At 36.7% G+C, this 27,228-nt stretch overlaps 36 non-coding genes across 36 annotated transcripts; all 36 read right to left on the reverse strand.

Annotated features, from left to right (window-relative positions):
- Window positions 1–44: 44 nt before the first annotated feature.
- trnal-caa lies at window positions 45–156 on the reverse strand. The gene is made up of 2 exons: window positions 119–156; window positions 45–90 (listed from the first exon to the last, which is right to left on the reverse strand). It is a non-coding gene; the product is annotated as a tRNA-Leu (tRNA).
- A 186-nt stretch (window positions 157–342) lies between these two features.
- Window positions 343–454, reverse strand: trnal-caa. Its single transcript has 2 exons — window positions 417–454; window positions 343–388 (listed from the first exon to the last, which is right to left on the reverse strand). It is a non-coding gene; the product is annotated as a tRNA-Leu (tRNA).
- Window positions 455–1,010: 556 nt separating this feature from the next.
- Window positions 1,011–1,122, reverse strand: trnal-caa. Its single transcript has 2 exons — window positions 1,085–1,122; window positions 1,011–1,056 (listed from the first exon to the last, which is right to left on the reverse strand). It is a non-coding gene; the product is annotated as a tRNA-Leu (tRNA).
- Window positions 1,123–1,676: 554 nt separating this feature from the next.
- On the reverse strand, window positions 1,677–1,788 carry trnal-caa. Its single transcript has 2 exons — window positions 1,751–1,788; window positions 1,677–1,722 (listed from the first exon to the last, which is right to left on the reverse strand). It is a non-coding gene; the product is annotated as a tRNA-Leu (tRNA).
- Window positions 1,789–2,346: 558 nt separating this feature from the next.
- trnal-caa lies at window positions 2,347–2,458 on the reverse strand. The gene is made up of 2 exons: window positions 2,421–2,458; window positions 2,347–2,392 (listed from the first exon to the last, which is right to left on the reverse strand). It is a non-coding gene; the product is annotated as a tRNA-Leu (tRNA).
- Window positions 2,459–2,634: 176 nt separating this feature from the next.
- On the reverse strand, window positions 2,635–2,746 carry trnal-caa. Its single transcript has 2 exons — window positions 2,709–2,746; window positions 2,635–2,680 (listed from the first exon to the last, which is right to left on the reverse strand). It is a non-coding gene; the product is annotated as a tRNA-Leu (tRNA).
- A 559-nt stretch (window positions 2,747–3,305) lies between these two features.
- trnal-caa lies at window positions 3,306–3,417 on the reverse strand. Its single transcript has 2 exons — window positions 3,380–3,417; window positions 3,306–3,351 (listed from the first exon to the last, which is right to left on the reverse strand). It is a non-coding gene; the product is annotated as a tRNA-Leu (tRNA).
- A 150-nt stretch (window positions 3,418–3,567) lies between these two features.
- Window positions 3,568–3,679, reverse strand: trnal-caa. The gene is made up of 2 exons: window positions 3,642–3,679; window positions 3,568–3,613 (listed from the first exon to the last, which is right to left on the reverse strand). It is a non-coding gene; the product is annotated as a tRNA-Leu (tRNA).
- Window positions 3,680–4,307: 628 nt separating this feature from the next.
- Window positions 4,308–4,419, reverse strand: trnal-caa. Its single transcript has 2 exons — window positions 4,382–4,419; window positions 4,308–4,353 (listed from the first exon to the last, which is right to left on the reverse strand). It is a non-coding gene; the product is annotated as a tRNA-Leu (tRNA).
- Window positions 4,420–4,975: 556 nt separating this feature from the next.
- On the reverse strand, window positions 4,976–5,086 carry trnal-aag. Its single transcript has 2 exons — window positions 5,049–5,086; window positions 4,976–5,021 (listed from the first exon to the last, which is right to left on the reverse strand). It is a non-coding gene; the product is annotated as a tRNA-Leu (tRNA).
- Window positions 5,087–5,261: 175 nt separating this feature from the next.
- trnal-caa lies at window positions 5,262–5,373 on the reverse strand. Its single transcript has 2 exons — window positions 5,336–5,373; window positions 5,262–5,307 (listed from the first exon to the last, which is right to left on the reverse strand). It is a non-coding gene; the product is annotated as a tRNA-Leu (tRNA).
- Window positions 5,374–5,930: 557 nt separating this feature from the next.
- trnal-caa lies at window positions 5,931–6,042 on the reverse strand. The gene is made up of 2 exons: window positions 6,005–6,042; window positions 5,931–5,976 (listed from the first exon to the last, which is right to left on the reverse strand). It is a non-coding gene; the product is annotated as a tRNA-Leu (tRNA).
- A 767-nt stretch (window positions 6,043–6,809) lies between these two features.
- On the reverse strand, window positions 6,810–6,921 carry trnaf-aaa. Its single transcript has 2 exons — window positions 6,884–6,921; window positions 6,810–6,855 (listed from the first exon to the last, which is right to left on the reverse strand). It is a non-coding gene; the product is annotated as a tRNA-Phe (tRNA).
- Window positions 6,922–7,097: 176 nt separating this feature from the next.
- Window positions 7,098–7,209, reverse strand: trnal-caa. The gene is made up of 2 exons: window positions 7,172–7,209; window positions 7,098–7,143 (listed from the first exon to the last, which is right to left on the reverse strand). It is a non-coding gene; the product is annotated as a tRNA-Leu (tRNA).
- Window positions 7,210–7,766: 557 nt separating this feature from the next.
- trnaw-cca lies at window positions 7,767–7,878 on the reverse strand. Its single transcript has 2 exons — window positions 7,841–7,878; window positions 7,767–7,812 (listed from the first exon to the last, which is right to left on the reverse strand). It is a non-coding gene; the product is annotated as a tRNA-Trp (tRNA).
- Window positions 7,879–8,225: 347 nt separating this feature from the next.
- On the reverse strand, window positions 8,226–8,337 carry trnal-caa. The gene is made up of 2 exons: window positions 8,300–8,337; window positions 8,226–8,271 (listed from the first exon to the last, which is right to left on the reverse strand). It is a non-coding gene; the product is annotated as a tRNA-Leu (tRNA).
- A 556-nt stretch (window positions 8,338–8,893) lies between these two features.
- Window positions 8,894–9,005, reverse strand: trnaf-aaa. The gene is made up of 2 exons: window positions 8,968–9,005; window positions 8,894–8,939 (listed from the first exon to the last, which is right to left on the reverse strand). It is a non-coding gene; the product is annotated as a tRNA-Phe (tRNA).
- A 177-nt stretch (window positions 9,006–9,182) lies between these two features.
- On the reverse strand, window positions 9,183–9,294 carry trnal-caa. Its single transcript has 2 exons — window positions 9,257–9,294; window positions 9,183–9,228 (listed from the first exon to the last, which is right to left on the reverse strand). It is a non-coding gene; the product is annotated as a tRNA-Leu (tRNA).
- Window positions 9,295–9,840: 546 nt separating this feature from the next.
- trnal-caa lies at window positions 9,841–9,952 on the reverse strand. Its single transcript has 2 exons — window positions 9,915–9,952; window positions 9,841–9,886 (listed from the first exon to the last, which is right to left on the reverse strand). It is a non-coding gene; the product is annotated as a tRNA-Leu (tRNA).
- A 770-nt stretch (window positions 9,953–10,722) lies between these two features.
- On the reverse strand, window positions 10,723–10,834 carry trnal-caa. Its single transcript has 2 exons — window positions 10,797–10,834; window positions 10,723–10,768 (listed from the first exon to the last, which is right to left on the reverse strand). It is a non-coding gene; the product is annotated as a tRNA-Leu (tRNA).
- Window positions 10,835–11,010: 176 nt separating this feature from the next.
- On the reverse strand, window positions 11,011–11,122 carry trnal-caa. The gene is made up of 2 exons: window positions 11,085–11,122; window positions 11,011–11,056 (listed from the first exon to the last, which is right to left on the reverse strand). It is a non-coding gene; the product is annotated as a tRNA-Leu (tRNA).
- Window positions 11,123–11,678: 556 nt separating this feature from the next.
- On the reverse strand, window positions 11,679–11,790 carry trnal-caa. The gene is made up of 2 exons: window positions 11,753–11,790; window positions 11,679–11,724 (listed from the first exon to the last, which is right to left on the reverse strand). It is a non-coding gene; the product is annotated as a tRNA-Leu (tRNA).
- An 845-nt stretch (window positions 11,791–12,635) lies between these two features.
- On the reverse strand, window positions 12,636–12,747 carry trnal-caa. Its single transcript has 2 exons — window positions 12,710–12,747; window positions 12,636–12,681 (listed from the first exon to the last, which is right to left on the reverse strand). It is a non-coding gene; the product is annotated as a tRNA-Leu (tRNA).
- A 176-nt stretch (window positions 12,748–12,923) lies between these two features.
- Window positions 12,924–13,035, reverse strand: trnal-caa. The gene is made up of 2 exons: window positions 12,998–13,035; window positions 12,924–12,969 (listed from the first exon to the last, which is right to left on the reverse strand). It is a non-coding gene; the product is annotated as a tRNA-Leu (tRNA).
- Window positions 13,036–21,243: 8,208 nt separating this feature from the next.
- Window positions 21,244–21,355, reverse strand: trnal-caa. The gene is made up of 2 exons: window positions 21,318–21,355; window positions 21,244–21,289 (listed from the first exon to the last, which is right to left on the reverse strand). It is a non-coding gene; the product is annotated as a tRNA-Leu (tRNA).
- Window positions 21,356–22,105: 750 nt separating this feature from the next.
- On the reverse strand, window positions 22,106–22,217 carry trnal-caa. Its single transcript has 2 exons — window positions 22,180–22,217; window positions 22,106–22,151 (listed from the first exon to the last, which is right to left on the reverse strand). It is a non-coding gene; the product is annotated as a tRNA-Leu (tRNA).
- A 176-nt stretch (window positions 22,218–22,393) lies between these two features.
- On the reverse strand, window positions 22,394–22,505 carry trnal-caa. The gene is made up of 2 exons: window positions 22,468–22,505; window positions 22,394–22,439 (listed from the first exon to the last, which is right to left on the reverse strand). It is a non-coding gene; the product is annotated as a tRNA-Leu (tRNA).
- Window positions 22,506–22,853: 348 nt separating this feature from the next.
- trnal-caa lies at window positions 22,854–22,965 on the reverse strand. The gene is made up of 2 exons: window positions 22,928–22,965; window positions 22,854–22,899 (listed from the first exon to the last, which is right to left on the reverse strand). It is a non-coding gene; the product is annotated as a tRNA-Leu (tRNA).
- A 559-nt stretch (window positions 22,966–23,524) lies between these two features.
- Window positions 23,525–23,636, reverse strand: trnal-caa. Its single transcript has 2 exons — window positions 23,599–23,636; window positions 23,525–23,570 (listed from the first exon to the last, which is right to left on the reverse strand). It is a non-coding gene; the product is annotated as a tRNA-Leu (tRNA).
- A 176-nt stretch (window positions 23,637–23,812) lies between these two features.
- Window positions 23,813–23,924, reverse strand: trnal-caa. Its single transcript has 2 exons — window positions 23,887–23,924; window positions 23,813–23,858 (listed from the first exon to the last, which is right to left on the reverse strand). It is a non-coding gene; the product is annotated as a tRNA-Leu (tRNA).
- Window positions 23,925–24,270: 346 nt separating this feature from the next.
- On the reverse strand, window positions 24,271–24,382 carry trnal-caa. Its single transcript has 2 exons — window positions 24,345–24,382; window positions 24,271–24,316 (listed from the first exon to the last, which is right to left on the reverse strand). It is a non-coding gene; the product is annotated as a tRNA-Leu (tRNA).
- Window positions 24,383–24,941: 559 nt separating this feature from the next.
- On the reverse strand, window positions 24,942–25,053 carry trnal-caa. The gene is made up of 2 exons: window positions 25,016–25,053; window positions 24,942–24,987 (listed from the first exon to the last, which is right to left on the reverse strand). It is a non-coding gene; the product is annotated as a tRNA-Leu (tRNA).
- A 225-nt stretch (window positions 25,054–25,278) lies between these two features.
- Window positions 25,279–25,390, reverse strand: trnal-caa. Its single transcript has 2 exons — window positions 25,353–25,390; window positions 25,279–25,324 (listed from the first exon to the last, which is right to left on the reverse strand). It is a non-coding gene; the product is annotated as a tRNA-Leu (tRNA).
- A 537-nt stretch (window positions 25,391–25,927) lies between these two features.
- Window positions 25,928–26,039, reverse strand: trnal-caa. The gene is made up of 2 exons: window positions 26,002–26,039; window positions 25,928–25,973 (listed from the first exon to the last, which is right to left on the reverse strand). It is a non-coding gene; the product is annotated as a tRNA-Leu (tRNA).
- Window positions 26,040–26,219: 180 nt separating this feature from the next.
- On the reverse strand, window positions 26,220–26,331 carry trnal-caa. Its single transcript has 2 exons — window positions 26,294–26,331; window positions 26,220–26,265 (listed from the first exon to the last, which is right to left on the reverse strand). It is a non-coding gene; the product is annotated as a tRNA-Leu (tRNA).
- Window positions 26,332–26,680: 349 nt separating this feature from the next.
- trnal-caa lies at window positions 26,681–26,792 on the reverse strand. Its single transcript has 2 exons — window positions 26,755–26,792; window positions 26,681–26,726 (listed from the first exon to the last, which is right to left on the reverse strand). It is a non-coding gene; the product is annotated as a tRNA-Leu (tRNA).
- Between the last annotated feature and the right edge of the window lie 436 nt (window positions 26,793–27,228).

Genomic DNA, 27,228 nt, shown 5'->3' on the forward strand with positions numbered 1-27,228 from the left:
ATTCTCTGTGTAGAATAACTTCAACTTTTTTTTGGGAAAAGCAATGTCAGAAGTGGGATTTGAACCCACGCCTCCTATCGGAGACCAGAATGCCCCTATATTTAGGAAGGATGCTCACCTTGAGTCTGGCGCCTTAGACCACTCAGCCATCCTGACAACTGTTTAAAATGATTTTATGTAGGCAATTGATGACATATCAAACTATTATTCCAGTTTCATGTGTTTTCTTTTCACAGTTGATGACATTTATCAAACTCTTAATCACTGTTATTTTGTTTTCACTTCACCATTTGGAGCAATTCTCTGTGTAGAATAACTTCTACTTTTTTTAGGGAAAAGCAATGTCAGAAGTGGGATTTGAACCCACGCCTCCTATCGGAGACCAGAATGCCCATATATTTAGGAAGGCTGCTCACCTTGAGTCTGGCGCCTTAGACCACTCGGCCATCCTGACAACTGTATGAGCATCCATTTATTTTTAATTTTTTTACTTTTCTGTAACATGAAGTCTGAACTGTAGGTTGGATACAAGCGGGACTTTAGCAACAAAGAATAGAATAAGAAAAAATGCTAAAACTTAATAAATCATATATTAAAAATATTTTTTAAAGGAAATTGCATAAGTGAATTCAAATGTAGGCAATTGATGACATATCAAACTATTATTCCAGTTTCATGTGTTTTCTTTTCACAGTTGATGACATGTATCAAACTCTTAATCACTGTAGGTTGGATACGAGCGGGACTTTAGCAACAAATAATTGAATATGAAAAAATGCTAAAACTGAATTAATCATATGTTAAAAAGTATTTTTTTAAAGGAAATTACGTAAGTGAATTCAAATGTATGCAATTGATGACATATCAAACTATTATTCCAGTTTCATGTGTTTTCTTTTCACAGTTGATGACAATTATCAAACTCTTAATCACTGTTATATTGTTTTCACTTCACCATTTGGAGCAATTCTCTGTGTAGAATAACTTCTACTTTTTTTAGAGAAAAGCAATGTCAGAAGTGGGATTTGAACCCACGCCTCCTATCGGAGACCAGAATGCCCATATATTTAGGAAGGCTGCTCACCTTGAGTCTGGCGCCTTAGACCACTCGGCCATCCTGACAACTGTATGAGCATCCATTTATTTTTTATTTTTTTTACTTTTCTGTAACATGAAGTCTGAACTGTAGGTTGGATACAAGCGGGACTTTAGCAACAAAGAATAGAATAAGAAAAAATGCTAAAACTTAATAAATCATATCTTAAAAATATTATTTTTTAAGGAAATTGCATAAGTGAATTCAAATGTAGGCAATTGATGACATATCAAACTATTATTCCAGTTTCATGTGTTTTCTTTTCACAGTTGAGACATGTATCAAACTATAATCACTGTAGGTTGGATACGGCGGACTTTAGCAACAAAGAATTGAATATGAAAAAATGCTAAAACTTAATAAATCATATATTAAAAAGTATTTTTTAAAGGAAATTGCATACGTGAATTCAAATATAGGCAATTGATGACATATCAAACTATTATTCCAGTTTCATGTGTTTTCTTTTCACAGTTGATGACATGTATCAAACTCTTAATCACTGTTATATTGTTTTCACTTCACCATTTGGAGCAATTCTCTGTGTAGAATAACTTCTACTTTTTTTAGAGAAATGCAATGTCAGCAGTGGGATTTGAACCCACTCCTCCTATCGGAGACCAGAATGCCCATATATTTAGGAAGGATGCTCACCTTGAGTCTGGCGCCTTAGACCACTCGGCCATCCTGACAACTGTATGAGCATCCATTTATTTTTAATTTTTTTACTTTTCTGTAACATGAAGTCTGAACTGTAGGTTGGATACAAGCGGGACTTTAGCAACAAAGAATAGAATAAGAAAAAATGCTAAAACTTAATAAATCATATCTTAAAAATTATTTTTTTTAAGGAAATTGCATAAGTGAATTCAAATGTAGGCAATTGATGACATATCAAACTATTATTCCAGTTTCATGTGTTTTCTTTTCACAGTTGATGACATGTATCAAACTCTTAATCACTGTAGGTTGGATACGAGCGGGACTTTAGCAACAAAGAATTGAATATGAAAAAATGCTAAAACTTAATAAATCATATATTAAAAAGTATTTTTTTAAAGGAAATTGCATAAGTGAATTCAAATGTAGGCAATTGATGACATATCAAACTATTATTCCAGTTTCATGTGTTTTCTTTTCACAGTTGATGACATGTATCAAACTCTTAATCACTGTTATATTGTTTTCACTTCACCATTTGGAGCAATTCTATGTGTAGAATAACTTCTACTTTTTTTAGGGAAAAGCAATGTCAGAAGTTGGATTTGAACCAACGCCTCCTATCGGAGACCAGAATGCCCCTATATTTAGGAAGGCTGCTCACCTTGAGTCTGGCGCCTTAGACCACTCGGCCATCCTGACAACTGTATGATGTAGGCAATTGATGACATATCAAACTATTATTCCAGTTTCATGGGTTTTCTTTTCACAGTTGATGACATTTATTAAACTCTTAATCACTGTTATATTGTTTTCACTTCACCATTTGGAGCAATTCTCTGTGTAGAATAACTTCTACTTTTTTTAGAGAAATGCAATGTCAGCAGTGGGATTTGAACCCACTCCTCCTATCGGAGACCAGAATGCCCATATATTTAGGAAGGATGCTCAACTTGAGTCTGGCGCCTTAGACCACTCGGCCATCCTGACAACTGTATGCGCATCCATTAATTTTTTTATTTTTTTTACTTTTCTGTAACATGAAGTCTGAACTGTAGGTTGGATACAAGCGGGACTTTAGCAACAAAGAATAGAATAAGATTTTTTTTTTTAACTTAATAAATCATATATTAAAAAGTATTTTTTTAAAGGAAATTGCATAAGTGAATTCAAATGTAGGCAATTGATGACATATCAAACTATTATTCCAGTTTCATGTGTTTTCTTTTCACAGTTGATGACATGTATCAAAATCTTAATCACTGTAGGTTGGATACGAGCGGTACTTTAGCAACAAAGAATTGAATATGAAAAAATGCTAAAACTTAATAAATCATATATTAAAAAGTATTTTTTAAAGGAAATTGCATACGTGAATTCAAATATAGGCAATTGATGACATATCAAACTATTATTCCAGTTTCATGTCTTTTCTTTTCACAGTTGATGACATGTATCAAACTCTTAATCACTGTTATATTGTTTTCACTTCACCATTTGGAGCAATTCTATGTGTAGAATAACTTCTACTTTTTTTAGGGAAAAGCAATGTCAGAAGTTGGATTTGAACCCACGCCTCCTATCGGAGACCAGAATGCCCCTATATTTAGGAAGGCTGCTCACCTTGAGTCTGGCGCCTTAGACCACTCGGCCATCCTGACAACTGTATGATGTAGGCAATTGATGACATATCAAACTATTATTCCAGTTTCATGTATTTTCTTTTCACAGTTGATGACATGTATCAAACTCTTAATCACTGTTAAATTTTTTTCACTTCCCCATTTGGAGCAATTTTCTGGGAAAAGCAATGTCAGAAGTGGGATTTGAACCCACGCCTCCTATCGGAGACCAGAATGCCCCTATATTTAGGAAGGCTGCTCACCTTGAGTCTGGCGCCTTAGACCACTCGGCAATCCTGACAACTGTATGAAATCCATTTATTTTTAATTTTTTTACTTTTCTGTAACATGAAGTCTGAACTGTAGGTTGGATACAAGCGGGACTTTAGCAAAAAAGAATAGAATAAGAAAAAATGCTAAAACTTAATAAATCATATATTAAAAAGTATTTTTTTAAAGGAAATTGCATAAGTGAATTCAAATGTAGGCAATTGATGACATATCAAACTATTATTCAAGTTTCATGTCTTTTCTTTTCACAGTTGATGACATGTATCAAACTCTTAATCACTGTTATATTGTTTTTACTTCACCATTTGGAGCAATAGTGTAGAATAACTTCTTCTTTTTTTAGGGAAAAGCAATGTCAGAAGTTGGATTTGAACCCACACCTCCTATCGGAGACCAGAATGCCCCTATATTTAGGAAGGCGCTCACCTTGAGTCTGCGCTTAGACCACTCAGCCATCCTGACAACTGTATGATGTAGGCAATTGATGACATATCAAACTATTATTCCAGTTTCATGTGTTTTCTTTTCACAGTTGATGACATGTATCAAACTCTTAATCACTGTTATATTGTTTTCACTTCACCATTTGGAGCAATTCTCTGTGTAGAATAACTTCTACTTTTTTTAGGGAAAAGCAATGTCAGGAGTGGGATTTGAACCCACGCCTCCTATCGGAGACCAGAATGCCCCTATATTTAGGAAGGCTGCTCACCTTGAGTCTGGCGCCTTAGACCACTCGGCCATCCTGACAACTGTATGAATTCCATTTATTTTTAATTTTTTTACTTTTCTGTAACATGAAGTCTGAACTGTAGGTTGGATACAAGCGGGACTTTAGCAACAAAGAATAGAATAAGAAAAAATGCTAAAACTTAATAAATCATGTCTTAAAAAGTATTTTTTTAAAGGAAATTGCATAAGTGAATTCAAATGTAGGCAATTGATGACATATCAAACTATTATTCCAGTTTCATGTGTTTTCTTTTCACAGTTGATGACATGTATCAAAATCTTAATCACTGTAGGTTGGATACGAGCGGGACTTTAGCAACAAAGAATTGAATATGAAAAAATGCTAAAACTTAATTAATCATATATTAAAAAGTATTTTTTTAAAGGAAATTACGTAAGTGAATTCAAATGTAGGCAATTGATGACATATCAAACTATTATTCCAGTTTCATGTGTTTTCTTTTCACAGTTGATGACATGTATCAAACTCTTAATCACTGTTATTTTGTTTTCAATTCACCATTTGGAGCAATTCTCTGTGTAGAATAACTTCAACTTTTTTTGGGAAAAGCAATGTCAGAAGTTGGATTTGAACCCACGCCTCCTATCGGAGACCAGAATGCCCCTATATTTAGGAAGGATGCTCACCTTAGTCTGGCGCCTTAGACCACTCAGCCATCCTGACAACTGAATGACGTAGGCAATTGATGACATATCAAACTATTATTCCAGTTTCATGTGTTTTCTTTTCACAGTTGATGACATGTATCAAACTCTTAATCACTGTTATATTGTTTTCACTTCACCATTTGGAGCAATTCTCTGTGTAGAATAACTTCTACTTTTTTAGGGAAAAGCAATGTCAGAAGTGGGATTTGAACCCACGCCTCCTATCGGAGACCAGAATGCCCCTATATTTAGGAAGGCTGCTCACCTTGAGTCTGGTGCCTTAGACCACTCGGCCATCCTGACAACTGTATGAAATCCATTTATTTTTAATTTTTTTACTTTTCTGTAACATGAAGTCTGAACTGTAGGTTGGATACAAGCGGGACTTTAGCAACAAAGAATAGAATAAGAAAAAATGCTAAAACTTAATAAATCATGTATTAAAAAGTGTTTTTTTTAAAGGAAATTGCATAAGTGAATTCAAATGTAGGCAATTGATGACATATCAAACTATTATTCCAGTTTCATGTGTTTTCTTTTCACAGTTGATGACATGTATCAAACTCTTAATCACTGTAGGTTGGATACGAGCGGGACTTTAGCAACAAAGAATAGAATATGAAAAAATGCTAAAACTTAATTAATCATATATTAAAAAGTATTTTTTAAAGGAAATTACGTAAGTGAATTCAAATGTAGGCAATTGATGACATATCAAACTATTATTCCAGTTTCATGTGTTTTCTTTTCACAGTTGATGACATTTATTAAACTCTTAATCACTGTTATATTGTTTTCACTTCACCATTTGGAGCAATTCTCTGTGTAGAATAACTTCTACTTTTTTTAGAGAAAAGCAATGTCAGAAGTGGGATTTGAACCCACGCCTCCTATCGGAGACCAGAATGCCCATATATTTAGGAAGGATGCTCACCTTGAGTCTGGCGCCTTAGACCACTCGGCCATCCTGACAACTGTATGAGCATCCATTTATTTTTTATTTTTTTTACTTTTCTGTAACATGAAGTCTGAACTGTAGGTTGGATACAAGCGGGACTTTAGCAACAAAGAATAGAATAAGAAATTTGCAAAACTTAATAAATCATATCTTAAAAAGTATTTTTTTTAAAGGAAATTGCATAAGTGAATTCAAATGTAGGCAATTGATGACATATCAAACTATTATTCCAGTTTCATGTGTTTTCTTTTCACAGTTGATGACATGTATCAAACTCTTAATCACTGTAGGTTGGATACGAGCGGGACTTTAGCAACAAATAATTGAATATGAAAAAATGCTAAAACTTAATAAATCATGTATTAAAAAGTGTTTTTTTAAAGGAAATTGCATAAGTGAATTCAAATGTAGGCAATTGATGACATATCAAACTATTATTCCAGTTTCATGTGTTTTCTTTTCACAGTTGATGACATGTATCAAAATCTTAATCACTGTAGGTTGGATACGAGCGGTACTTTAGCAACAAAGCATTGAATATGAAAAAATGCTAAAACTTAATAAATCATATATTAAAAAGTATTTTTTAAAGGAAATTGCATAAGTGAATTCAAATGTAGGCAATTGATGACATATCAAACTATTATTCCAGTTTCATGTATTTTCTTTTCACAGTTGATGACATGTATCAAACTCTTAATCACTGTTATATTGTTTTCACTTCACCATTTGGAGCAATTCTATGTGTAGAATAACTTCAACTTTTTTTGGGGAAAAGCAATGTCAGAAGTTGGATTTGAACCCACGCCTCCTATCGGAGACCAGAATGCCCCTATATTTAGGAAGGATGCTCACCTTTAGTCTGGCGCCTTAGACCACTCAGCCATCCTGACAACTGAATGATGTAGGCAATTGATGACATATCAAACTATTATTCCAGTTTCATGTGTTTTCTTTTCACAGTTGATGACATTTATTAAACTCTTAATCACTGTTATATTGTTTTCACTTCACCATTTGGAGCAATTCTCTGTGTAGAATAACTTCTACTTTTTTTAGGGAAAAGCAATGTCATAAGTGGGATTTGAACCCACGCCTCCTATCGGAGACCAGAATGCCCATATATTTAGGAAGGCTGCTCACCTTGAGTCTGGCGCCTTAGACCACTCGGCCATCCTGACAACTGTATGAAATCCATTTATTTTTAATTTTTTTACTTTTCTGTAACATGAAGTCTGAACTGTAGGTTGGATACAAGCGGGACTTTAGCAACAAAGAATAGAATAAGAAAAAATGCTAAAACTTAATAAATCATATATTAAAAAGTATTTTTTTTAAAGGAAATTGCATAAGTGAATTCAAATGTAGGCAATTGATGACATATCAAACTATTATTCCAGTTTCATGTGTTTTCTTTTCACAGTTGATGACATGTATCAAACTCTTAATCACTGTAGGTTGGATACGAGCGGGACTTTAGCAACAAAGAATTGAATATGAAAAAATGCTAAAACTTAATTAATCATATATTAAAAAGTATTTTTTTAAAGGAAATTACGTAAGTGAATTCAAATGTAGGCAATTGATGACATATCAAACTATTATTCCAGTTTCATGTGTTTTCTTTTCACAGTTGATGACATGTATCAAACTCTTAATCACTGTTATATTGTTTTCACTTCACCATTTGGAGCAATTCTCTGTGTAGAATAACTTCTACTTTTTTAGAGAAAAGCAATGTCAGAAGTGGGATTTGAACCCACTCCTCCTATCGGAGACCAGAATGCCCCTATATTTAGGAAGGATGCTCACCTGGAGTCTGGCGCCTTAGACCACTCGGCCATCCTGACAACTGTATGAGCATCCATTTATTTTTTCTTTTTTTTACTTTTCTGTAACATGAAGTCTGAACTGTAGGTTGGATACAAGCGGGACTTTAGCAACAAAGAATAGAATAAGAAATTTGCAAAACTTAATAAATCATATATTAAAAAGTATTTTTTTAAAGGAAATTGCATAAGTGAATTCAAATGTAGGCAATTGATGACATATCAAACTATTATTCCAGTTTCATGTGTTTTCTTTTCACAGTTGATGACATGTATCAAACTCTTAATCACTGTTATATTGTTTTCACTTCACCATTTGGAGCAATTCTCTGTGTAGAATAACTTCTACTTTTTTTAGGGAAAAGCAATGTCAGGAGTGGGATTTGAACACACGCCTCCTATCGGAGACCAGAATGCCCCTATATTTAGGAAGGCTGCTCACCTTGAGTCTGGCGCCTTAGACCACTCGGCCATCCTGACAACTGAATGAATTCCATTTATTTTTTATTTTTGTACTTTTCTGTAACATGAAGTCTGAACTGTAGGTTGGATACAAGCGGGACTTTAGCAACAAAGAATAGAATAAGAAAAAATGCTAAAACTTAATAAATCATATATTAAAAAGTGTTTTTTTAAAGGAAATTGCATAAGTGAATTCAAATGTAGGCAATTGATGACATATCAAACTATTATTCCAGTTTCATGTGTTTTCTTTTCACAGTTGATGACATGTATCAAAATCTTAATCACTGTAGGTTGGATACGAGCGGTACTTTAGCAACAAAGAATTGAATATGAAAAAATGCTAAAACTTAATAAATCATATATTAAAAAGTATTTTTTAAAGGAAATTGCATACGTGAATTCAAATATAGTCAATTGATGACATATCAAACTATTATTCCAGTTTCATGTCTTTTCTTTTCACAGTTGATGACATGTATCAAACTCTTAATCACTGTTATATTGTTTTCACTTCACCATTTGGAGCAATTCTATGTGTAGAATAACTTCAACTTTTTTTTGGGAAAAGCAATGTCAGAAGTTGGATTTGAACCCACGCCTCCTATCGGAGACCAGAATGCCCCTATATTTAGGAAGGATGCTCACCTTTAGTCTGGCGCCTTAGACCACTCAGCCATCCTGACAACTGAAATGACGTAGGCAATTGATGACATATCAAACTATTATTCCAGTTTCATGTGTTTTCTTTTCACAGTTGATGACATGTATCAAACTCTTAATCACTGTTATATTGTTTTCACTTCACCATTTGGAGCAATTCTCTGTGTGGAATAACTTCTACTTTTTTTAGAGAAATGCAATGTCAGCAGTGGGATTTGAACCCACGCCTCCTATCGGAGACCAGAATGCCCATATATTTAGGAAGGCTGCTCACCTTGAGTCTGGCGCCTTAGACCACTCGGCCATCCTGACAACTGTATGAGCATCCATTTTTTTTAATTTTTTTACTTTTCTGTAATATGAAGTCTGAACTGTAGGTTGGATACAAGCGGGACTTTAGCAAAAAAGAATAGAATAAGAATAAATGCTAAAACTTAATAAATCATATATTAAAAAGTATTTTTTTAAAGGAAATTGCATAAGTGAATTCAAATGTAGGCAATTGATGACATATCAAACTATTATTCCAGTTTCATGTGTTTTCTTTTCACAGTTGATGACATGTATCAAACTCTTAATCACTGTTTGATACGAGCGGGACTTTAGCAACAAAGAATAGAATAAAAAAATGCTAAAACAATTAATCATATTTAAAAAGTATTTTTTAAAGGAAATTACGTAAGTGAATTCAAATGTAGGCAATTGATGACATATCAAACTATTATTCCAGTTTCATGTGTTTTCTTTTCACAGTTGATGACAATATTAAACTCTTAATCACTGTTATATTGTTTTCACTTCACCATTTGGAGCAATTCTCTGTGTAGAATAACTTCTACTTTTTTTAGAGAAAAGCAATGTCAGAAGTGGGATTTGAACCCACGCCTCCTATCGGAGACCAGAATGCCCATATATTTAGGAAGGATGCTCACCTTGAGTCTGGCGCCTTAGGCCACTCGGCCATCCTGACAACTGTATGAGCATCCATTTATTTTTTATTTTTTTTACTTTTCTGTAACATGAAGTCTGAACTGTAGGTTGGATACAAGCGGGACTTTAGCAACAAAGAATAGAATAAGAATTTTTTTTTAAACTTAATAAATCATATCTTAAAAAGTATTTTTTTTAAAGGAAATTGCATAAGTGAATTCAAATGTAGGCAATTGATGACATATCAAACTATTATTCCAGTTTCATGTGTTTTCTTTTCACAGTTGATGACATGTATCAAACTCTTAATCACTGTAGGTTGGATACGAGCGGGACTTTAGCAACAAAGAATTGAATATGAAAAAATGCTAAAACTTAATTAATCATATATTAAAAAGTATTTTTTTAAAGGAAATTACGTAAGTGAATTCAAATGTAGGCAATTGATGACATATCAAACTATTATTCCAGTTTCATGTGTTTTCTTTTCACAGTTGATGACATGTATCAAACTTTTAATCACTGTAGGTTCGATACGAGCGGGACTTTAGCAACAAAGCATTGAATATGAAAAAATGCTAAAACTTAATTAATCATATATTAAAAAGTATATTTTTAAAGGAAATTACATAAGTGAATTCAAATGTAGGCAATTGATGACATATCAAACTATTATTCCAGTTTCATGTATTTTCTTTTCACAGTTGATGACATGTATCAAACTCTTAATCACTGTTATATTGTTTTCACTTCACCATTTGGAGCAATTCTCTGTGTAGAATAACTTCTACTTTTTTTAGGGAAAAGCAATGTCAGAAGTGGGATTTGAACCCACGCCTCCTATCGGAGACCAGAATGCCCATATATTTAGGAAGGCTGCTCACCTTGAGTCTGGCGCCTTAGACCACTCAGCCATCCTGACAAGTGAATGATGTAGGCAATTGATGACATATCAAACTATTATTCCAGTTTCATGTGTTTTCTTTTCACAGTTGATGACATGTATCAAACTCTTAATCACTGTTATATTGTTTTCACTTCACCATTTGGAGCAATTCTCTGTGTGGAATAACTTCTACTTTTTTTAGAGAAATGCAATGTCAGCAGTGGGATTTGAACCCACTCCTCCTATCGGAGACCAGAATGCCCATATATTTAGGAAGGATGCTCACCTTGAGTCTGGCGCCTTAGACCACTCGGCCATCCTGACAACTGTATGAGCATCCATTTATTTTTAATTTTTTTACTTTTCTGTAACATGAAGTCTGAACTGTAGGTTGGATACAAGCGGGACTTTAGCAACAAAGAATAGAATAAGAAAAAATGCTAAAACTTAATAAATCATATATTAAAAAGTATTTTTTTAAAGGAAATTGCATAAGTGAATTCAAATGTAGGCAATTGATGACATATCAAACTATTATTCCAGTTTCATGTGTTTTCTTTTCACAGTTGATGACATGTATCAAACTTTTAATCACTGTAGGTTGGATACGAGCAGGACTTTAGCAACAAAGAATTGGATATGAAAAAATGCTAAAACTTAATTAATCATATATTAAAAAGTATTTTTTAAAGGAAATTACGTAAGTGAATTCAAATGTAGGCAATTGATGACATATCAAACTATTATTCCAGTTTCATGTGTTTTCTTTTCACAGTTGATGACATGTATTAAACTCTTAATCACTGTTATATTGTTTTCACTTCACCATTTGGAGCAATTCTCTGTGTAGAATAACTTCTACTTTTTTAGAGAAAAGCAATGTCAGAAGTGGGATTTGAACCCACGCCTCCTATCGGAGACCAGAATGCCCCTATATTTAGGAAGGCTGCTCACCTTGAGTCTGGTGCCTTAGACCACTCGGCCATCCTGACAACTGTATGAGCATCCATTTATTTTTTATTTTTTTACTTTTCTGTAACATAAAGTCTGAACTGTAGGTTGGATACAAGCTGGACTTTAGCAACAAAGAATAGAATAAGAATTTTTTTTTAAACTTAATAAATCATATCTTAAAAAGTATTTTTTTTAAAGGAAATTGCATAAGTGAATTCAAATGTAGGCAATTGATGACATATCAAACTATTATTCCAGTTTCATGTGTTTTCTTTTCACAGTTGATGACATGTATCAAAATCTTAATCACTGTAGGTTGGATACGAGCGGTACTTTAGCAACAAAGAATTGAATATGAAAAAAATGCTAAAACTTAATTAATCATATATTAAAAAGTATTTTTTAAAGGAAATTGCATAAGTGAATTCAAATGTAGGCAATTGATGACATATCAAACTATTATTCCAGTTTCATGTGTTTTCTTTTCACAGTTGATGACATGTATCAAACTCTTAATCACTGTTATATTGTTTTCACTTCACCATTTGGAGCAATTCTATGTGTAGAATAACTTCAACTTTTTTTTGGGAAAAGCAATGTCAGAAGTTGGATTTGAACCCACGCCTCCTATCGGAGACCAGAATGCCCCTATATTTAGGAAGGCTGCTCACCTTTAGTAACGCCTTAGACCACTCAGCCATCCTGACAACTGAATGATGTAGGCAATTGATGACATATCAAACTATTATTCCAGTTTCATGTGTTTTCTTTTCACAGTTGATGACATTTATTAAACTCTTAATCACTGTTATATTGTTTTCACTTCACCATTTGGAGCAATTCTCTGTGTAGAATAACTTCTACTTTTTTTAGAGAAATGCAATGTCAGAAGTTGGATTTGAACCAACGCCTCCTATCGGAGACCAGAATGCCCCTATATTTAGGAAGGCTGCTCACCTTGAGTCTGGCGCTTTAGACCACTCGGCCATCCTGACAACTGAATGATGTAGGCAATTGATGACATATCAAACTATTATTCCAGTTTCATGTGTTTTCTTTTCACAGTTGATGACATTTATTAAACTCTTAATCACTGTTATATTGTTTTCACTTCACCATTTGGAGCAATTCTCTGTGTAGGATAACTTCTACTTTTTTTAGAGAAATGCAATGTCAGAAGTTGGATTTGAACCAACGCCTCCTATCGGAGACCAGAATGCCCCTATATTTAGGAAGGCTGCTCACCTTGAGTCTGGCGCTTTAGACCACTCGGCCATCCTGACAACTGTATGATGTAGGCAATTGATGACATATCAAACTATTATTCCAGTTTCATGTGTTTTCTTTTCACAGTTGATGACATGTATCAAACTCAATCACTGTTATATTGTTTTCACTTCACCATTTGGAGCAATTCTATGTGTAGAATAACTTCTACTTTTTTTAGGGAAAAGCAATGTCAGGAGTGGGATTTGAACACACGCCTCCTATCGGAGATCAGAATGCCCCTATATTTAGGAAGGCTGCTCACCTTGAGTCTGGCGCTTTAGACCACTCGGCCATCCTGACAACTGAATGAATTCCATTTATTTTTTATTTTTGTACTTTTCTGTAACATGAAGTCTGAACTGTAGGTTGGATACAAGCGGGACTTTAGCAACAAAGAATAGAATAAGAAAAAATGCTAAAACTTAATAAATCATGTATTAAAAAGTGTTTTTTTAAAGGAAATTGCATAAGTGAATTCAAATGTAGGCAATTGATGACATATCAAACTATTATTCCAGTTTCATGTGTTTTCTTTTCACAGTTGATGACATGTATCAAAATCTTAATCACTGTAGGTTGGATACGAGCGGTACTTTAGCAACAAAGAATTGAATATGAAAAAATTCTAAAACTTAATAAATCATATATTAAAAAGTATTTTTTAAAGGAAATTGCATACGTGAATTCAAATATAGGCAATTGATGACATATCAAACTATTATTCCAGTTTCATGTCTTTTCTTTTCACAGTTGATGACATGTATCAAACTCTTAATCACTGTTATTGTCAAGTTCTGCGTGATTTCTGGCTGACCACAGCTCTGCCCAAACTTGAAAACGGCTTTATCCTTGATGAACGCAAAGGACAACTCAAAACTGTTCACTTTATGATTTTTTATTGTCACAAAGATGGAACAGAATAGGTTGATAACCTTCAAAACACACAAACAAAACCCATGGATTAGTTACAAATACCTCTCAATTCCACTTTCTCAAAAATAAGCATAAACTAATGTTACTGAATCCTCAACCTAACCAAACAATCATTTCATCATTTAGATTAACCTAGGATCATTGCAAGTTAATAATTAAATATCAATATCATAATTAAACATTTAACAATACACATGATTATAGTAACGTTACTGTCAAGTACTACGTTCACATAATGAAGTCTTACTATTTAATTTAATTAATAATTGTATTGTATGTTACAACCAAACAAAAGGGCATATAGAAGCATGAATTCACAACACATTCTGTCCTACCAGTTGCGTCTTTGGATGATCAGGAGCTGTGGTCATTGGTATCTCTTCTCAGGAATGAGTGAGAGCCAAGTAAGCTTTTACCAAACATTTCGATGCCATGCACATGCACTGCTTGTGGGTGCGCACGTTAATATGGTCCCCAGAGCACTTCCTGGTGGTTGGTTTCAACAGCTCCGGTTGCATGGTTGCCCCTGCAGGTTGGGAGTGCTTTGAGCACCCTGGATGGATTTAGGCTTGAGTGCTCGGTATAGCTTGTAGTCAGGAATTGACACAACACCTCCCACTTGACCTCCTGGTTCTTCAACCCAAGGAGGTCACACAGAACTGTGATGTGTTGGATTCAGTTACTCTATTTTTGATCCTGTTGCTGCTGCTCTTCAACTGGAAGCAAGACAACTATCCGTCTGACATCCCTGTGAAGAACTGTTGCTGGTATCTTGATTGAATGTTTTTCCATCTTTTTAGTGGGCTTCACAGTTGTGACTGGGTAGCTGGGGAAGGATCGGAGATATACATCCCTCACAATTCCCTTCTTGTCAGTGTTAACGTCAATAACTCTGGCAAGGTCTGTGTGCATAGCTCTTGACACCATGCAGCAAAAGACAATTCCCCACACCTTAAGTTTCACCTTCTTTCTCACCTCATCCTTCACTTCATAAGGTCCAAATAAGTCCACTGTAGTGTACTCAAAGGGATTGGCTGGTGTTATTCTCTCCGATGGAAGGTCACTCATGATCTGTTGGCATCTCCGGGCCTTAAGTTTCCTGCATGTCACACAGTTATCAACGATCTTTTGAGCTAGTTTCCGGCCTCTTACCACCCACGCTTTCCTTCTCATCCGGAGGAGTGTGCCTGCGATGTCTTCATGATTTGTCTTGTGGGCTTCTTGAGCTAGAAGGGGAGGATACCCATGACGTGCAGGGCAAGATTGGTACTGCAGTTTTTTCTTCATTAAAGATTTGGAATCTTCCTCCACAGAGCAAGAGTCCAGTGTTTTCCTCTTTGACCACAGCAAGCCTGCTGAGTGTGGTGTCTGGCCAGGTTACATCCTTTTGGGCTGCAAGGAAGAGATCCCTGAGTGCATCTTCACACTCCATGATGGTAAGTGTAGCTTTCTTGGTTCTGGACTTGATCTCAAGAGCTGAAGGAATTTCCTTTTTCTTTGGCTTGCTTGTGGTGGTGGTCTTGGCTAGCATTTCTTTCCACCTTGTGGCAGCTCTCACACCCAGGCAATGACTCTTGTCAACCTGGTTAAACTGCTGAACTTGCTGATGTTAAGGATATTCCCCACTGAATAACCAGAAGGTGGTCTTTGGACTTGGATTTGGTGCCCTCTTCCATTAGGGCTGCTTTGCAGGTCTTTACCTTTGTCAGAGGTTGGAGATATTGGTATACGTGGAGCATGTTGGATCTTTTTCCCCACCTGCGCTCGGGTCAGTGCTGCTGTAAAACATTTCCTTTGGAGCTTGTTTATGCCTTCTTTGGCATCTGCAGCGACTTCTTTGGCTGACTTTGTCGGCCAATCCTCTACAGGTCGTTTCAGAAACTCTGGGCCGTTCTGCCACACAGAGTTCTCTTTGAGGTCCTCTGGGGTTGCTCCTCTTGTCATGAGGTCAGCAATGTTTTGCTCACCTGGAATCCATCTCCAGTCCTCAACTGATGTGGACTTCTGGATCTCTCCCACTCTGTTTGCAAAAAGGTCTGGTACCCATAACTGTCCCTTTGGATTGCACCCAGCACAGTTTGACTATCTACCAGATGGATCCAACGTCCTACTTGCATCCGACTGTGCTTTTCAATGTATTTCCTGAGTCTTGCAGCGAACACAGCACCACAGACTTCAGCCTTCACTGGTTCTCCCTTTTGGTCAAGTGGTGTAAGCTTGGCTTTGGACTCAACAAGACGGACCAGGATGCCTTGCTCGGTCTCCCACCTGAAGTATGCCACTGCTCCATAACTCTGGTCGCTCCCATCTGAGAATGTTATTCCCCAGGGTTCTCCAATCCTTTTGACTGGAGTCAGGCTTCTATGGAAGGTAATTTGGTTGAGGCGTGTGTATTCCTCAAACAGGTGGATTGCTTCTCCTCTAAGTTTCTCAGACAGAGGTGTGTCCCATGTGTCTCTTGTTAGAGCTTTGCCTCCAATTTCTTGGAATGCTTTTCTGACTACAATGGCTCCTTTCTGTTTGGCAGGTGTTGCAAGGCCTATTGGGTCATACAAACTAGCTACTTGGCTAAGCAGTTGCCTTCTGGTCAGTGGGTTTGGAGTTTTCATTCTCACTTCCTCTCCAACGAGATCTTGACTGATCCTCATCTTCTTTTGTCTCTTTGAGAAGTTTATCGAGGTCATGAGGTACAGTTTGTCTGATTCGACTAAATAACCAACTCCAAGGGCTCTGTTGTCTCCTTCTCTCACTTGGTTGGGGAGGATGAAGACTTCATCTGATGATGTTGGATGTTCTGATGTAGATGTTTGCCTCCCACTTTGGCCTGATCGGACCCACGGCTTGAGGAAGAATCCACCTGCCTTTAGGATTTCTTCGACTTTTTTGGTGGTTCCGTCTAGCTTTTCCAGGTCATTATGGGATGTCAGGATGTCATCTACGTAGGAATCCTCTTCAAGGACCCTCCGTTCCTCTTTCAGATGTGTGAACATGGGCAACTTCGCTGTTTCTCTCATGGCTAGTTGTGCGATACACCCTGCTGGTCGATCGCCCATGTTGACCCTGGTGATGGCATATTCCTCAATGTCCCCATCATCACCGTCTCTCCAGAGGAATCTATGGAGGTGCATCTCCAGGTCTTCGAGCCACACAGAATTGTACCTCTTTTTGATGTCGCCGAGAGCAGCATGGATTCCTCTCCTGAACCTTAGCAGTACCGCTCGAATAGGATTAAGTACCTCAGGCCCTTTCAGAAGAAGGTCATTCATGCTGCTTCCTCTAAACCTCTGGCTGCTGTTCCATACCAGTCGGACAGGTGTAGTTACAGAGTGTGGGTTTGGTGCTATCAAGTGACTGACGTACCATACTGGACCTTTCCAGTCGGCAATGGTCTTTCTAGTGAGTTTCTTTGCTGCCTTCCTTTCCACCATCTCATGAACTTGAGTTCTGTATGCTGCACGCCAATCTGGTTCTCTCTTGAGTTGTTTCTCCGTCCTCAGAAACGTGGCTTCCACTGCGCTTCTGTTGTTGGGCAGGGAACTTGGATCTTCAATACAAGGGTATTTTGTGTCCCAGTGAGGCTCCTGACTATGCACATCTGACTCCACGTAACTGAGACCTTGCCTGATTATCTCAAGCTCTCTTTCTTCACTAAGAGTCATGTCTTTGCCTCCTGGTTGACAGTTACCACAACGACATCCTCCACACATGGGTTCACAGGCCGCACCAATGCTGTCCCACTTCCACCAGTCCAAGAACTCTTTGCCAATAACAGTGGTTTTAGTTTCAGCTCTAGATTCTTGCATCTCAGCAATTTCTTGATACTTTGCTGCTGTGATTCTCATAGATCGTGCAAAATGAGTTTCAGAATTGTGCAGGGCCATGTCCACTACTTCACAGAGGTCTGGATGTGCTCCTCCAACGGTCTTTCCTAAAGGGCTCTCCCACAGGACAAGATCTCCTACTACCTTTACTCTCTGTGGAGCAAGTCTTCCTTCCCGGTGGCTTATGAGAAGCTCAACATGTTCTGGTCTGTGAAGGTCTTCCAGGTTGGTATCGGGGAAGAACTTCTTGAGGTGTTGTGCTTTGATTGCTCTGTGAACTTTTGCAATTTCATCCAACCCATAACAGATCAGCTCATGAGCTTTCTCCGTGCCTCTTGGTGTCTTGACTCTCACCTTGAGTAAGTATCTTTTGGTCTTCACCTTCATGGCCATGCCTCCAACTCCATGGACGACTAGTGTGATCCTTTCACTTCGAAGCTTCAGTCTACTGGCGGCTGTGTGAGTGATGTAGTTGGTGTCTGATGCTAAGTCAATGAGAGTTCCAATTTTCTGCCCTGCGTTAGTAGTTACTTCGAGAAGCATAAGAATAACTGGTAATTCACGTGTGCTTGAGTCCATTACCCCAGGAAGGCTTCCTCCAGTGCAGTGTGATTTTGCCATGTTGGTGAAAGCATTCCTGAATTTTTCTGCCATGTCCGGGGTGAGCTCACGATTAATCTCTCTTGCTCCTCTGTGAATGTTTGCCTCCTGGTGCTGGGTTTTTCCACTTTCACGTATTCTTTCCTCTTAGCCCCTCCTTTAAGGCAGAGAAAGAAATGGTGATCCGAGGAGCTTCCTCTTTTGCAGTCTCTGTTTCTGCAAAGGTAAGTGTCCGTACATTCCTCATCCTCTCCATGACATCTGAGGCATCTTCTGCATGCTCCCAGTCTTTCGACAGCATTCAGCTTCTCACTAGGCTTTAGTTCTTCGCACACAACGCATCCTCCCTTTCTCGTGGACCTTGTGGAAGCATACCGCTTCTCCGGGTACGTAGCTTTCTTTTCAGGTTTTTCACTTACACCCAACTGGTCTAGTTTCTCCAGTATGTCCTCTTGTGTCTTTAAAAATCTTAGAAGGCTGTCGAAGTGATTGTCAGGTGTGACTCCATTTCTTGGGTTGACCATGAATGTCTGCCAGTCCCTCTTCATGTTATCCGGTAGCTTGCTCTCTATGGATCTGATGACAAGGGGATTCTTTATGGCTCCACTGCTTTCGAGCTCCGTGAGGTCATTCAGGGCCTTTTCCACAGCTTGAATCAGGTCAATAACCTTCCTTGGTTGGTGTGACTTTAAAGGAGGGATCCTCTCCAGGTCCTCAATTATCTCCAAAGCAATTGTTGGCTTGTTTCCATACCGGTTTTGGAGTACTCTAAACATGTCTTCAGCACTGTTATATGATGACAGGCGCAGGTCTCTACATATTCTCTCGTCCACACTGTCAAGAAGTTGAAACTTCTTCACCTCCACTGAACCAGTCGGCTCTCCCTGCTTTTGCAGGCTCTCCCAGTCTTTCCTCCATCTGTGGAAATTCCTCCTAAGCCCAGTGAATTTAGGTAGACTGGTTGGTTTTATTCTCACCACTGGTTGTGGGACTGCTCTTGGTTGAAGCTCTGTAGGTCTTCTGTCCTCTTCTGCAATTCTCTGTGCGATGAGGAATTCTGTTCTTTTGGCCTCGAGGTTACTGCCGAATATTCTCAGATCTTTTACTCTGCCTTTCAGATCTGCAGTCTCATCGTGTGGGACCCATTTTTCCCAGTCTTTCAGGCTTTCACTTGCATCATGGATTAGCTTCCTCGCTCTTTCCAGCTGTAGTTCATAGCCGTCCTTGTTAATAGCAGTGACGGGGGTTTCTTTGGCTCTGTCACAGGCTTTCTCCGCTTCTTGGATTGCAAAGTCTACCTCCTCTTTACCGTATCTTGGCCAGAGGTTGAATTGACTGCCTCTCGGATTTCCTCCAATTTCATGTCGCACTCTTCAATCGTCCTTTCAAGATCAGCCTGCTGGTCCTTGTCGAGCTTGACCTCTTCATCTCCCTTAGTTCCCGCTTCAGCCAGTAGGCCAGCCGCGTAGTCATCATTTGAATCACCGACACTTCTAGCCAGGGAACTGAGCTTGCTGAACTCCTCTTGTAGTTCATGCTTAATCATACCAGCTGCAGCTTTACTCAGGTAGTTCGCTTGTCTGGTGAAAGCAGATTTGGCTAAGGTCCGCTCTTGCTTCAGTTGCTTGACTGTTTTCCCAAAAGTTTCCTTGGCCATGGTGTAGAGTTTCACAGGCAATTCTTCCTTTGCGTCGACAGCTTGACTTCAGGCCTTTGATCCTCGTCCTCACTGCCGCTGGTTATCAACTGTCAAGTTCTGCGTGATTTCTGGCTGACCACAGCTCTGCCCAAACTTGAAAACGGCTTTATCCTTGATGAACGCAAAGGACAACTCAAAACTGTTCACTTTATGATTTTTTATTGTCACAAAGATGGAACAGAATAGGTTGATAACCTTCAAAACACACAAACAAAACCCATGGATTAGTTACAAATACCTCTCAATTCCACTTTCTCAAAAATAAGCATAAACTAATGTTACTGAATCCTCAACCTAACCAAACAATCATTTCATCATTTAGATTAACCTAGGATCATTGCAAGTTAATAATTAAATATCAATATCATAATTAAACATTTAACAATACACATGATTATAGTAACGTTACTGTCAAGTACTACGTTCACATAATGAAGTCTTACTATTTAATTTAATTAATAATTGTATTGTATGTTACAACCAAACAAAAGGGCATATAGAAGCATGAATTCACAACACATTCTGTCCTACCAGTTGCGTCTTTGGATGATCAGGAGCTGTGGTCATTGGTATCTCTTCTCAGGAATGAGTGAGAGCCAAGTAAGCTTTTACCAAACATTTCGATGCCATGCACATGCACTGCTTGTGGGTGTGCACGTTAATATGGTCCCCAGAGCACTTCCTGGTGGTTGGTTTCAACAGCTCCGGTTGCATGGTTGCCCCTGCAGGTTGGGAGTGCTTTGAGCACCCTGGATGGATTTAGGCTTGAGTGCTCGGTATAGCTTGTAGTCAGGAATTGACACAACAGTTATATTGTTTTCACTTCACCATTTGGAGCAATTCTATGTGTAGAATAACTTCAACTTTTTTTTGGGAAAAGCAATGTCAGAAGTTGGATTTGAACCCACGCCTCCTATCGGAGACCAGAATGCCCCTATATTTAGGAAGGCTGCTCACCTTTAGTAACGCCTTAGACCACTCAGCCATCCTGACAACTGAATGATGTAGGCAATTGATGACATATCAAACTATTATTCCAGTTTCATGTGTTTTCTTTTCACAGTTGATGACATGTATTAAACTCTTAATCACTGTTATATTGTTTTCACTTCACCATTTGGAGCAATTCTCTGTGTAGAATAACTTCTACTTTTTTTAGAGAAAAGCAATGTCAGAAGTGGGATTTGAACCCACGCCTCCTATCGGAGACCAGAATGCCCATATATTTAGGAAGGCTGCTCACCTTGAGTCTGGCGCCTTAGACCACTCGGCCATCCTGACAACTGTATGAGCATCCATTTATTTTTTATTTTTTTACTTTTCTGTAACATGAAGTCTGAACTGTAGGTTGGATACAAGCGGGACTTTAGCAACAAAGAATAGAATAAGAATTTTTTTTTAAACTTAATAAATCATATCTTAAAAAGTATTTTTTTTAAAGGAAATTGCATAAGTGAATTCAAATGTAGGCAATTGATGATATATCAAACTATTATTCCAGTTTCATGTGTTTTCTTTTCACAGTTGATGACATGTATCAAACTCTTAATCACTGTAGGTTGTATACGAGCGGGACTTTAGCAACAAAGAATAGAATATGAAAAAATGCTAAAACTTAATTAATCATATGTTAAAAAGTATTTTTTTAAAGGAAATTACGTAAGTGAATTCAAATGTAGGCAATTGATGACATATCAAACTATTATTCCAGTTTCATGTGTTTTCTTTTCACAGTTGATGACATGTATCAAACTCTTAATCACTGTAGGTTGGATACGAGCGGGACTTTAGCAACAAAGAATAGAATATGAAAAAATGCTAAAACTTAATTAATCATATGTTAAAAAGTATTTTTTTAAAGGAAATTACGTAAGTGAATTCAAATGTAGGCAATTGATGACATATCAAACTATTATTCCAGTTTCATGTGTTTTCTTTTCAAACTCTTAATCACTGTTATATTGTTTTCACTTCACCATTTGGAGCAATTCTATGTGTAGAATAACTTCTTCTTTTTTTAGGGAAAAGAAATGTCAGAAGTGGGATTTGAACCCACACCTCCTATCGGAGACCAGAATGCCCCTATATTTAGGAAGGCTGCTCACCTTGAGTCTGGCGCCTTAGACCACTCGGCCATCCTGACAACTGTATGATGTAGGCAATTGATGACATATCAAACTATTATTCCAGTTTCATGTCTTTTCTTTTCACAGTTGATGACATGTATCAAACTCTTAATCACTGTTATATTGTTTTCACTTCACCATTTGGAGCAATTCTATGTGTAGAATAACTTCTTCTTTTTTTAGGGAAAAGCAATGTCAGAAGTGGGATTTGAACCCACACCTCCTATCGGAGACCAGAATGCCCCTATATTTAGGAAGGCTCCTCACCTTGACTCTGGCGCCTTAGACCACTCGGCAATCCTGACAACTGTATGAAATCTATTTATTTTTAATTGTTTTACTTTTCTGTAACATGAAGTCTGAACTGTAGGTTGGATACAAGCAGGACTTTAGCAACAAAGAATATAATAAGAAAAAATGCTAAAACTTAATAAATCATATCTTAAAAAGTATTTTTTTAAAGAAAATTGCATAAGTGAATTCAAATGTAGGCAATTGATGACATATCAAACTATTATTCCAGTTTCATGTGTTTTCTTTTCACAGTTGATGACATGTATCAAACTCTTAATCACTGTTATATTGTTTTCACTTCACCATTTGGAGCAATTCTCTGTGTAGAATAACTTCTACTTTTTTTTAGAGAAAAGGAATGTCAGAAGTGGGATTTGAACCCACGCCTCCTATCGGAGACCAGAATGCCCCTACATTTAGGAAGGCTGCTCACCTTGAGTCTGGCGCCTTAGACCACTCGGCCATCCTGACAACTGTATGAGAATCCATTTATTTTTAATTTTTTTTACTTTTCTGTAACATGAAGTCTGAACTGTAGGTTGGATACAAGCGGGACTTTAGCAACAAAGAATAGAATAAGAAAAAATGCTAAAACTTAATAAATCATATATTAAAAAGTATTTTTTTAAAGGAAATTGCATAAGTGAATTCAAATGTAGGCAATTGATGACATATCAAACTATTATTCCAGTTTCATGTGTTTTCTTTTCACAGTTGATGACATGTATCAAACTCTTAATCACTGTAGGTTGGATACGAGCGGGACTTTAGCAACAAAGAATTGAATATGAAAAAATGCTAAAACTTAATAAATCATATATTAAAAAGTATTTTTTTAAAGGGTATTGCATACGTGAATTCAAATATAGGCAATTGATGACATATCAAACTATTATTCCAGTTTCATGTCTTTTCTTTTCACAGTTGATGACATGTATCAAACTCTTAATCACTGTTATATTGTTTTCACTTCACCATTTGGAGCAATTCTATGTGTAGAATAACTTCTACTTTTTTTAGGGAAAAGCAATGTCAGAAGTGGGATTTGAACCCACGCCTCCTATCGGAGACCAGAATGCCCCTATATTTAGGAAGGCTGCTCACCTTGAGTCTGGCGCCTTAGACCACTCGGCCATCCTGACAACTGTATGATGTAGGCAATTGATGACATATCAAACTATTATTCCAGTTTCATGTATTTTCTTTTCACAGTTGATGACATGTATCAAACTCTTAATCACTGTTATATTGTTTTCACTTCACCATTTGGAGCAATTCTATGTGTAGAATAACTTCTTCTTTTTTTAGGGAAAAGCAATGTCAGAAGTGGGATTTGAACCCACGCCTCCTATCGGAGACCAGAATGCCCCTATATTTAGGAAGGCTGCTCACCTTGAGTCTGGCGCCTTAGACCACTCGGCCATCCTGACAACTGAATGAATTCATTTATTTTTAATTGTTTTACTTTTCTGTAACATGAAGTCTGAACTGTAGGTTGGATACAAGCGGGACTTTAGCAACAAAGAATAGAATAAGAAAAAATGCTAAAACTTAATAAATCATATCTTAAAAAGTATTTTTTTAAAGAAAATTGCATAAGTGAATTCAAATGTAGGCAATTGATGACATATCAAACTATTATTCCAGTTTCATGTGTTTTCTTTTCACAGTTGATGACATGTATCAAACTCTTAATCACTGTTATATTGTTTTCACTTCACCATTTGGAGCAATTCTCTGTGTAGAATAACTTCTACTTTTTTTAGGGAAAAGGAATGTCAGAAGTGGGATTTGAACCCACGCCTCCTATCGGAGACCAGAATGCCCCTATATTTAGGAAGGCTGCTCACCTTGAGTCTGGCGCCTTAGACCACTCGGCCATCCTGACAACTGTATGAGCATCCATTTATTTTTAATTTTTTTACTTTTCTGTAACATGAAGTCTGAACTGTAGGTTGGATACAAGCGGGACTTTAGCAACAAAGAATAGAATAAGAAAAAATGCTAAAACTTAATAAATCATATCTTAAAAAGTATTTTTTTAAAGGAAATTGCATAAGTGAATTCAAATGTAGGCAATTGATGACATATCAAACTATTATTCCAGTTTCATGTGTTTTCTTTTCACAGTTGATGACATGTATCAAACTCTTAATCACTGTAGGTTGGATACGAGCGGGACTTTAGCAACAAAGAATTGAATATGAAAAAAATGCTAAAACTTAATTAATCATATATTAAAAAGTATTTTTTTAAAGGAAATTACATAAGTGAATTCAAATGTAGGCAATTGATGACATATCAAACTATTATTCCAGTTTCATGTATTTTCTTTTCACAGTTGATGACATGTATCAAACTCTTAATCACTGTTATATTGTTTTCACTTCACCATTTGGAGCAATTCTCTGTGTAGAATAACTTCTACTTTTTTTAGGGAAAAGCAATGTCAGAAGTGGGATTTGAACCCACGCCTCCTATCGGAGACCAGAATGCCCCTATATTTAGGAAGGCTGCTCACCTTGAGTCTGGCGCCTTAGACCACTCGGCCATCCTGACAACTGTATGAATTTTTTTTTTTTTTTATTTTAATAACAAAGTAGTGTAAAAAAAAAAAAATGTAGGCAATTGATGACATATCAAACTATTATTCCAGTTTCATGTGTTTTCTTTTCACAGTTGATGACATGTATCAAACTCTTAATCACTGTTATATTGTTTTCACTTCACCATTTGGAGCAATTCTCTGTGTAGAATAACTTCTACTTTTTTAGGGAAAAGCAATGTCAGAAGTGGGATTTGAACCCACACCTCCTATCGGAGACCAGAATGCCCCTATATTTAGGAAGGCTCCTCACCTTGAGTCTGGCGCCTTAGACCACTCGGCAATCCTGACAACTGTATGAAATCTATTTATTTTTAATTGTTTTACTTTTCTGTAACATGAAGTCTGAACTGTAGGTTGGATACAAGCAGGACTTTAGCAACAAAGAATATAATAAGAAAAAATGCTAAAACTTAATAAATCATATCTTAAAAATTATTTTTTTTAAGAAAATTGCATAAGTGAATTCAAATGTAGGCAATTGATGACATATCAAACTATTATTCCAGTTTCATGTGTTTTCTTTTCACAGTTGATGACATGTATCAAACTCTTAATCACTGTAGGTTGTATACGAGCGGGACTTTAGCAACAAAGAATAGAATATGAAAAAATGCTAAAACTTCATTAATCATATGTTAAAAAGTATTTTTTAAAGGAAATTACGTAAGTGAATTCAAATGTAGGCAATTGATGACATATCAAACTATTATTCCAGTTTCATGTGTTTTCTTTGTCAAACTCTTAATCACTGTTATATTGTTTTCACTTCACCATTTGGAGCAATTCTATGTGTAGAATAACTTCTTCTTTTTTAGGGAAAAGCAATGTCAGAAGTGGGATTTGAACCCACGCCTCCTATCGGAGACCAGAATGCCCCTATATTTAGGAAGGCTGCTCACCTTGAGTCTGGCGCCTTAGACCACTCGGCCATCCTGACAACTGTATGAATAAAATGTAGGCAATTGATGACATATCAAACTATTATTCCAGTTTCATGTGTTTTCTTTTCACAGTTGATGACATGTATCAAACTCTTAATCACTGTTATATTGTTTTCACTTCACCATTTGGAGCAATTCTCTGTGTAGAATAACTTCTACTTTTTTTAGGAAAAAAATGTCAGAAGTGGGATTTGAACCCACACCTCCTATCGGAGACCAGAATGCCCCTATATTTAGGAAGGCTCCTCACCTTGACTCTGGCGCCTTAGACCACTCGGCAATCCTGACAACTGTATGAGAATCCATTTATTTTTAATTTTTTTTACTTTTCTGTAACATGAAGTCTGAACTGTAGGTTGGATACAAGCGGGACTTTAGCAACAAAGAATAGAATAAGAAAAAATGCTAAAACTTAATAAATCATATATTAAAAAGTATTTTTTTAAAGGAAATTGCATAAGTGAATTCAAATGTAGGCAATTGATGACATATCAAACTATTATTCCAGTTTCATGTGTTTTCTTTTCACAGTTGATGACATGTATCAAACTCTTAATCACTGTTATATTGTTTTCACTTCACCATTTGGAGCAATTCTCTGTGTAGAATAACTTCTACTTTTTTAAGAGAAAAGGAATGTCAGAAGTGGGATTTGAACCCACTCCTCCTATCGGAGACCAGAATGCCCCTACATTTAGGAAGGCTGCTCACCTTGAGTCTGGCGCCTTAGACCACTCGGCCATCCTGACAACTGTATGAGCATCCATTTATTTTTAATTTTTTTTACTTTTCTGTAACATGAAGTCTGAACTGTAGGTTGGATACAAGCGGGACTTTAGCAACAAAGAATAGAATAAGAAAAAATGCTAAAACTTAATAAATCATATATTAAAAAGTATTTTTTTAAAGGAAATTGCATAAGTGAATTCAAATGTAGGCAATTGATGACATATCAAACTATTATTCCAGTTTCATGTGTTTTCTTTTCACAGTTGATGACATGTATCAAACTCTTAATCACTGTAGGTTCGATACGAGCGGGACTTTAGCAACAAAGAATTGAATATGAAAAAATGCTAAAACTTAATTAATCATATATTAAAAAGTATTTTTTTAAAGGAAATTGCATAAGTGAATTCAAATGTAGGCAATTGATGACATATCAAACTATTATTCCAGTTTCAT

This window comes from Coregonus clupeaformis, unplaced genomic scaffold, assembly GCF_020615455.1.
Source record: "Coregonus clupeaformis isolate EN_2021a unplaced genomic scaffold, ASM2061545v1 scaf0185, whole genome shotgun sequence".
In the NCBI taxonomy this organism is placed as follows: domain Eukaryota; kingdom Metazoa; phylum Chordata; class Actinopteri; order Salmoniformes; family Salmonidae; genus Coregonus; species Coregonus clupeaformis.